At 40.6% G+C, this 8,695-nt stretch overlaps 1 pseudogene; it reads left to right on the top strand.

The window, feature by feature from the left end:
• Nucleotides 1–7,750: 7,750 nt before the first annotated feature.
• LOC148012525 (bHLH transcription factor RHL1-like) lies at nucleotides 7,751–8,440 on the top strand (annotated as a pseudogene).
• The last annotated feature ends 255 nt before the right edge of the window (nucleotides 8,441–8,695 follow it).

The following is an 8,695-nucleotide window of genomic DNA, read 5'->3' as shown; positions in this document are numbered from 1 at the left end:
AGAGGAGATCTATGGTGTCTTCTCCTCCATGGAGGCTTGGCAGGAGCTTGGGAATGAGGAGAGAGAAGACTCCATGTGAAAAGTGACCAAGATTAAACTCTTTCTTGACTCTTATGACCACTGTCTTTAGAAATTTACCTTCAAATTTGGCCCAAAATGATCCACGAGCTACCAAATCCAATCTTCCAGCCTCTAAACTGGGTCCAAGGACTCCATTAATGCTCATGGCTACTGTCCTCTTGGTCCTTGACCTCTGGGTCCTTCAGTGCTCCTCCATTTCAGTGCATGTCCGTGTGTACATGAAGCTTGGATTTTTAATTGAAAAGGATGGTAACTAAGCATGTAAGGTAACTAAATGGATCAAAAATAGAGCTATGATACCACTTGTCAAGAAGAGGACAAGAGAGAGAGAGAGAGAGAGAGAGAAGAAGAAGAGGAGAGAGTGTGTGTGCAAAAGAGAGAAAAATTGCATGAAGAGAGAGAAAGAGAGTGATGAGGAGAGAGAAAAACTAGAAAAGGAGGGAGAAAGAAGCCATGAAATCTTGGAGAGAGAGGTGAAGGTGAAAGGAGACTTGTATTATTATCTGATCCTAAAAAATCAAGTCCCTAACACCTTATATACCAACCAATGTAGCTAGTATTTTCCCATTATTAAATCCCCCTCTCTTACAATAATAGAATTGTCTTCATGTGTAAAGAATTGTTTATGCCTAGGAGTGGGCCTAGGATAAGCATCTAGGTAATGTATTTCCTACCATTGATCCACCTCTATTGTCCCCTCAGACTTCTCTTTAGGGCCAGCAGAGTAGGTACCTATATTAATTGCTCCCTTCTCCATCTTGTGAGAGCAAGTATTTATATTAATTGTCTTCAAGCAGTTTTGCATTTAATAGGCATTAATAACATTATCTTATCCCCTTTTCCCATTGATATTTGATCATGATGAGAAAGCAAGCTCAGCCTAGGGTGCAAAGCTAGTTCACATTTCCTTAAGAAGGAGATAATAACTTGTTCAAAAAATAGGTGCTTTAGTTCTCTCCCAAATTCTCTACTAAAAAACTTGCTCGAATTGGCCATTAACAGCTTCAAGTCAAGGTTAGAAGGTGTAACGTGTCCCCTTGTATACTTGTAAGACACGTCTCAGCCGCCCATCGTGAAGAGAGACTAGAAAGCGCCGCCTGGTACTCCCAAGAAATGTCACGAGGTTTGCGATCTAGGTCTTCCCGAGTCTGCCACGAAGCGGAAGCATTCCGGCCGTTCCCACTTAGGACCGACCTAAATCAGGGTTTTCCTAATGGTCAAGTTCCTAGAAGATAACTAGCGTCAAGCCCCAAACGAGCTACTTGTGCAGAAACATCAAGGTCGAAGCGGATTTATACTACACTTGGTTTAAGGAGAATGTTAAACGAGAGGGATGCAAAGCTCGACCTCTTTGCCTATAAGGCATAGTCCCATTTCTCCCCTTAAAACAACACAAATCAAGACTCTAACTCTAAAGATTCTAGGTCATCGTTTACCTTGCTATCAATTCCTTTGAGAAAAGTTCCTGACCAACCGGGATCACCCTTCCGTAGGACGGACCCAAGGTCACATCCACCGCACTTTCCTCGGGTTGCTTTAGTTATCTAATTACCTACTACATTTAGTTTGATAAGCAAAAACAGCTTCCTTAATTAACCAATTAAACATTGGTTCCTTCACGTAACTTAGACACTGACATAGAAAAACAATGTCAAGCAAGTTTCTTTTTAACATTTGATCTTTATTTATTAGTCTTTGGAATACATCAAATAATCCGCCCGAAGGCTATTCCAGCAATCCTCAGGGATCGCTATTCCAAGTTTCGCCTGTTGACTAGTATGCGGGCCTCGAGATCCCATCTCGAGTCACGTCGGCCTCTTGTGCAGGATCCGGAGACAAGGGATTTACGGCCAAAGCCTCCCCTGGCACCCAAGCATCCTCCTGCTCCAAGTAGCACCCACGGAGAGACCTCTCGCGGTAGGTTCGGTCCACGTATCTGGCGCGACTAACAACCCCCTCGGATAGGGTCAGGCAGACAGTCAGAGGTAATTGATGCTGCCTCTCCCTCCAGGCTTTCAACCTGAAGCATTACTTATTTTTCCAGTATTAGTTCCTTGAGCAAAGAAGTACAAATAGTGCTCCTAAGTGTACAATCACGAGCATTCCAGTGGGGTCGTTTGTACAGCGAATTGCTAAGGTGTGATTTCTTCTTTTCAAATGCTTCCAGCATTCGATCTTGGATCAATTTAGACTTGGCAAGATCCCAAGGGTTTCGTAAGCTAAGTTGCTTGTTTACCCTCTTTTCTTGGGTTAGGGTTTATACTACTTTAGGTTTCCATAAACCCTAATTGTCACTACTTTAGGTTTACCCAAATTGTCACTACTTTAGGTTTCCATAAATCCTGGACAACCCCATTGTCCTTACTTGATTGGTCAATTGCTTGCTAGGCAATTCATAATTACCCTAACTTGGTAAATCAACCCCAAGGAAGGGTGATATAGCTAGGCTAGCAATGTATAAATCATTAACTAAGTGAGTCACACTTGAGTTATGAATAATGTCTATGTCCATATTCTTGGTAGAGTGAAAGGTATGACCGATTCTGTTTGATGCGTTGAGGATCCCATTGATTTCGTAACCGCAAGAAAAATTGTAAAAGCCTCAATCAATATATGAAGAATGCACAAGAACAAGCAAATATTGAGTAAGTTAAGTATCAAAGAGTATGACATGACTTTATATACTAGATAAGTCATGAGGTAAAATGGCCAAAAACTTGCAAAAATAGGCCAAAATACATGACATTTCTTACACCTGGCGGGAGAGAAAACATTTAAAAATCATCCCATGCCACTATCCAATAGGTAGGCAGTCAAAATAAGCTCAATTGTCTCTTAACAAGTAGCCAAATGAATCAGTCGACTACATGCTCCCCCTCATGCCTCTAAATACACACCCTCTCCTTCACAAAGAAAGCAATAAGGAAGATATCTCGGTGATGGAAAATTTTCTCTACTTCTCTTATGCATTGAAGCTTGAGCCTTGAAAGAGGAAAATATCCCCCTTCTACCTCATTTTCATTTTCTTTACCCCTTTCTACACCTTTGCCCCATATGACAATACCACCAAGCAAAACACTAGTGAAATTTTTTTGGACAACCATCAACTCTCCTTGAACTACCATGTCAATTTTGCTTGGTATCCATGGCTCCATGAGGTTGCAGAAATTCAAAAAGCATATTTGAAGCAAGGAATGTGGCTAATGGAGAAAATGATGTAGTAGGAATTGGCGAAACTCTCATTACAGCAAACGTGAGAGAGGTAACATCTCGTTGGTTTGGAAAAATTTAATGTTTTATAAGCTATCACTTTATTTGGCTTTAAACGATTATAAACACATTTTAATAAAAATACATATAATTTTTCACTTAAGAAAATAACCTAAGTAATATAATAATTAGTTATTTAGTGAAATGACTCTTCTACTTAGAAAAGGATTATATGTTTGTCATTAAAAAAATATCTTAATTATGGTTTATTTCATGATAATTATTGTTATTTCATTAAGGGTACATGTGAATATAATAACAAAAAAAAGGTAGACAGTGTTAGCGAAGGGAATATTTAATAAATTTTCCTTGAAATTGACTCTCTCTATTTCATTTTGCTAATGATAAAGAGACGTATATGAATTTTATAATAATTTATTAAAAAAATTAGATAATATCATGAAATAAGCAATGCATCAAATCAACAAAAAATTGCATAGAAAAATATATACTAGACACGCATAAATTAGGTGCATGAAAATATAATTTGACATCTGAAAGATGAAAGAAAAATTGCACTTATGATTTCTGCATTGCTTGTAATAAAGTTTTCAAAAAAACAATTAGCATTGCACTTATAATGTTTAAAGTTCGACAAATGGTCAGACATCATTAATTAAACCATAGAATACAAGTAGAATAAAATAAATATTATTTATTTACTGAAAACACACGCAATGTTAATATTAATGATTATATTAGTGAGAGTGTCAATATCATGAGTTGACCCACATATGAGTCAATTAGAAAACCCAACCTAAAATATCGAGAGTGTTGAAGCGAAAACAACTATGCAACACTCAACAACCTTGAAACTATCAGTATTAGGAAATTAAATCATTATCAAAAGTCTATAGGACTTGTTGGACATTGATAAGAATTTGTCGATACAAATTCTAGTCTAAACAGACTTGGAAAAGTATTTGAAATCCTACTAAGTACAGGTTAGGGCAGGGTAGCACACGAATTGCCTACCATAGGCATAAATGTCTATATTATCTTTTAGGGTAGAATTTTTTTTTCATAAGGATAAAATAGACCTCATAATTAATCAGATTCATGAAATAACTTGTGGATCTCAAAAAAAGAGTTGCAAGTAGAAAGTGAAACCCTAAGAATAAGGTGGGAGCTTAAAAGAGAAACACTAGATTTGGGTGGAGCTACTTCCTATGCTAAAAACACTTGTTGCTGTTTCTTTTTTATTTGTGTATGCATTGATGGTTGCACACGAAAGATTGATTGTGCTTGTAGCAATTAGATATGATTGTAAATATATAATCCAGATAATAAGAGAAAAGATTGCACTATGCCTCCCCCACAGCTAGATATGGAACCCTGCTCCAAGGGGGATTGTTTTGTACTGCTACGAGGAGCTTTGGACCGTCCCTAACGGTGAGAGGTCGCTCAATGAGGAATCCATTAGGCAGGAGAAGGCGAGAGTGTAAGGGGGCTCTGGCCGTAAATCTCTTGATCGCTCCTAGGAAACTGCCTGACCCTCACATGATTAAGGATGGGATCATGGAGTCCCTGTTACTAGTGAAGGGACAGAAATCTTGGAGGGTTTTTTTTCTTCTATGTAGACCAAAGGGATTTTTTGTTGAACGAAGGTTTATCTTTTGCGTAGGCAGAAGGGAAAAATCATTGTAAATGTAAGAGAGAGGACAGGAGAGAGAGAAAGAACAGAGAGAGAGACTGCATAAGAGAGAGAAAGAGGTGACGAGGAGAGAGAAAGACTAGGAGTAGAGAGAGAAAGAGGAGAAAAGGAGAGAGAAATGGCTGGTAGCCATGGAAGGACATGGAAGAAGGTAAAGAAGGTGAAAGTACATATGTATATTCATAAATTGGTCCCATGCCAATGTCCTTCGCACTTTTTATACCTAGGACAAATGTATATTCACAAATTGGTCCCATGCCAATGTCCTTCACACCTTTTATACCTAGGTCAGTGTGACACTAGGTATTTCCCTCCATTACAATCCATCCCCACTCAAAATAAAATTTTTGTCATCAAAAACAAAGATTGGACTTATTGGTATGGCCAGGTAGTGGGCTACAGAGTACTACTCTGTACAGCGTTACAAGTGGGAAAAGATAGTTAGGGGGGGGGGGGGGGGGGGGTTTTGCAGAGTACTACTCTGCTCAACATTACAAAGGAGAATATGGGTACGGTGGAGTACAATATCATGTGGAATTGGGGCATAGAATTGTGGATATGATGTATATGACATGTGCAAGTTGATAGCATATGAGTTTGGCCTCCAATTCTTGATAATTAGGGCTGACAAGCAGTGGACAGCATGTTGTCTAGAACAAGCCTACTGAAGAAAACTGGTCATAGCTTCCTATGGGCATCTCCGATTGAGGCGTGTGACATGTCAAAACGAAGCTCGTTGAGGGTACTTTCAGCCTAGCTAGATCATGCAAGGGTGCACTTAATGCAGGCCCAAAATTGCTCGAAAGTAGATGGTTGTCTACTGCAAAACATGCCCAAATCAAGTCGTCTTCAGCCAAGGTTGCCGCCTCAAGGTGAGGGGACTACACAGGGAGTGCTGATGTAGATAGAGCTTTCTTTCAACCCCCAGGATCAAATGGATAACCTACATGGTAAGCATAACTAGCGTGCAGGTCATCCATACAAACGTGGGTCTCAGCACTGCCACCGGGATCAAAAGGAAAGTGGTGATCCCTTCCATGCAGTGGATTATCATTCATGAGTGAAGCTTGAATATTCATGACTGTTGACTTTTGCATCAAGTCTCTGATGATCATATGATTAAACTTGGCATGTGCATGGATGCTATTGGAAACATACAGTGTTGCATACTTTGAAATTTTTCTTGCATCATTCTCGATGTGTTGCATGTCCATGATCCTAGCATTCTTGGCAATTACCGGGCATACAAACACAACATCCTTGGACTGAAGGGTCTCCTCATGGGGCTGCAGTGGAATGCCCACTTGATCAACGATTTGCTCATGATCTTCATGATCCACTATGTCATCCGCTTGTTCGTCTTCCTCTTCATTGTTCTTGTCATCCAAAAACTCTAAGTTTAGCATTCCTTTTCCTACATGTATCCTTTTGATTGGAGGACATAGGCTCAACACATCGGTAGCATAGCCCTTGAGCATGCAGTCATCTTATATCAGCATGGGTGAGAATCTTTCCTCGAGTAACATCATGCTGCCCCCCAACATATTGATCACAAGAAAACTGCTCATAGACATCGACATCATGCATAGAGTACTCATCATCTACACGTTGCTTGTGATCATATGCACCACAATGCTCGTAATAGGGTGGCTGTCCACACTCATTCCTGCACAATTCGATCAATGATTGCATAGAGTCCCCTTGAGCTTCTGCATCAGTCCTAGCAATTAGATCAATCAGCATGTTCTTGTGTTGTACATGATCTAGGCCTTCTTGCAAAACAATATTGCCATAGAGGTTTACAAGAGCCTCCACAATACATTGTTGTACCAACTGAGGGGCATTAAGTGTTAATTGTTGTACAAGTACCCGCTCAACCAAAACAACATCTACTATTTCTGTAGCCATCATTGTATCATCAAATATCATGAGCACATGTGCCAATGCAACCATCATATCAACCATTCCAGCATCAAGCTTGCTGAACATTATTTTCTCTATGGTACTTTTGATGACCTTTCCATATGCACACTGCTGCCCATGGGAATAAGCATGAACATCATACATATATGCATGGTGCTGCCCAAAACCAGATGATGGCTGTTGTTCGTGCATGGATTGAAGCCCATATGGGGGCCCTGTGCTCTTTGCATGCATTCCATACAATCCAAAATTACCAGCAATAGGTGATGCATGGTTGTCATTCACACCTGACATAACCATATTGCTGTAACAAGGTGCTCCTGGAGCATTGTAATAGCCATAACGGTCTAGATACCATGCATGCATTCCCAATCCATCTAGTAGCATATTGCTACCTATATATGACATTCTTCTTGATGGTGGAGAGGATCCTGGTGTTGGTCCTACTCAAGGTGGACCTATTCTTGTTGATAGTAATGTAGCCACAACAACAAGAAAGTTGGTGTTGTTCAACCCTGTGTATCAATAGTTCACACAGGAATATCATTGCTTGTGTATCACACTACATCTCTGACCAGCATACCCAACACCACCAATTGTCATGAAAGGGTCTTCACACACCCTGCTCTAGAAATGCATTACTGTTAGGCCCGTACTTAATTATTTTTGCACTATGATATGAAGTTCATGTCACAGAAGCTCCTCTATTGCTCCATTGTCTTCAAGCAAAGAAGGCTCAAGAAACTGTCAAAATCATCAGTGCACAGGTGACCACCTAGTGCTGGATCAAGAAGTCTGCTTGTTATTAGTGACTTTTGATAAATGCAGAAAGGTCAAGGTATTTCAATGCCACAATATGACAGCCATACAGGTATGGCACAGTCTCAAGGTGCAGTTGGTGCTGTTGTTGGGGCACTAAAGCCACACGTAAGATCTGGAAGAGGTGAAGCAGCTAATCCCCACAGTATTACTGAGCGGATCTGGGAGGAAAGGATAGTAGAACAAATGAAGGCCCTTAGTATGAGCAGGCTTGGAGGTGTTGTAGCAGTTGCACCACTTGTTGCAGATCTACCTGCTGAGGGAAAGAACACATTGGTAGCAGCAGCATTGGGTCAAAACTCAGGGTCTTCTCAAGATGCCATGGCAACAACTGAACATGAAGTTACAAGTCTGATGGAAGAAGATATGGGCACGGCCATGCAATACCTTCAAAGCAAGGGCTTGTGTCTCATGCCCATATCATTGGCCATGGCAATTTCAACTACCAATTCAAGCCAAACATCAAACAGTTAGGTAGAGCAAGGACTTGGCAGCAACGAATAGTTACAAATGGGAATGTTATCTTCATTCCTTGCACACAGCAACAATGTGGCTGCAAGCTTGGTTGTGCCACTTGCTACAGCGGCATATGGAATTAATGCCTCAAATGTGCCTATGGCCATGATACCCAAAATGGGGATGTTCCATGGAAACACTGTGAGAAGCTCAAGAAGAAGCACACCAGAGTTGTAAAGTGCTTGTTCACTACCAAGAACAGACGATCCAATGGTTGGATCACAACCAGCTAGCTCGTTCCGAGGATTTTGATGACCAGATGAAGGGGCTAGAGAGCATCTGCAACCCCATCATTGGGATGGGATTTCTGACAGAGACTTCCCTTCTTCACCTAGACTGCCTGGGGTTTAAGCGGGCCTCTCTCAACTGCTCAGTTCTTGCTGTTCATTGCCTATGTCCTTCAAAATCGCTTCATGGTTTGTGGTTGAGATT

Source organism: Lygodium microphyllum, chromosome 27 (assembly GCF_053477565.2).
Source record: "Lygodium microphyllum isolate KBCC chromosome 27, Lygodium_microphyllum_v1.1.10, whole genome shotgun sequence".
In the NCBI taxonomy this organism is placed as follows: domain Eukaryota; kingdom Viridiplantae; phylum Streptophyta; class Polypodiopsida; order Schizaeales; family Lygodiaceae; genus Lygodium; species Lygodium microphyllum.
This window is presented reverse-complemented; position numbering and strand designations above follow the sequence as displayed.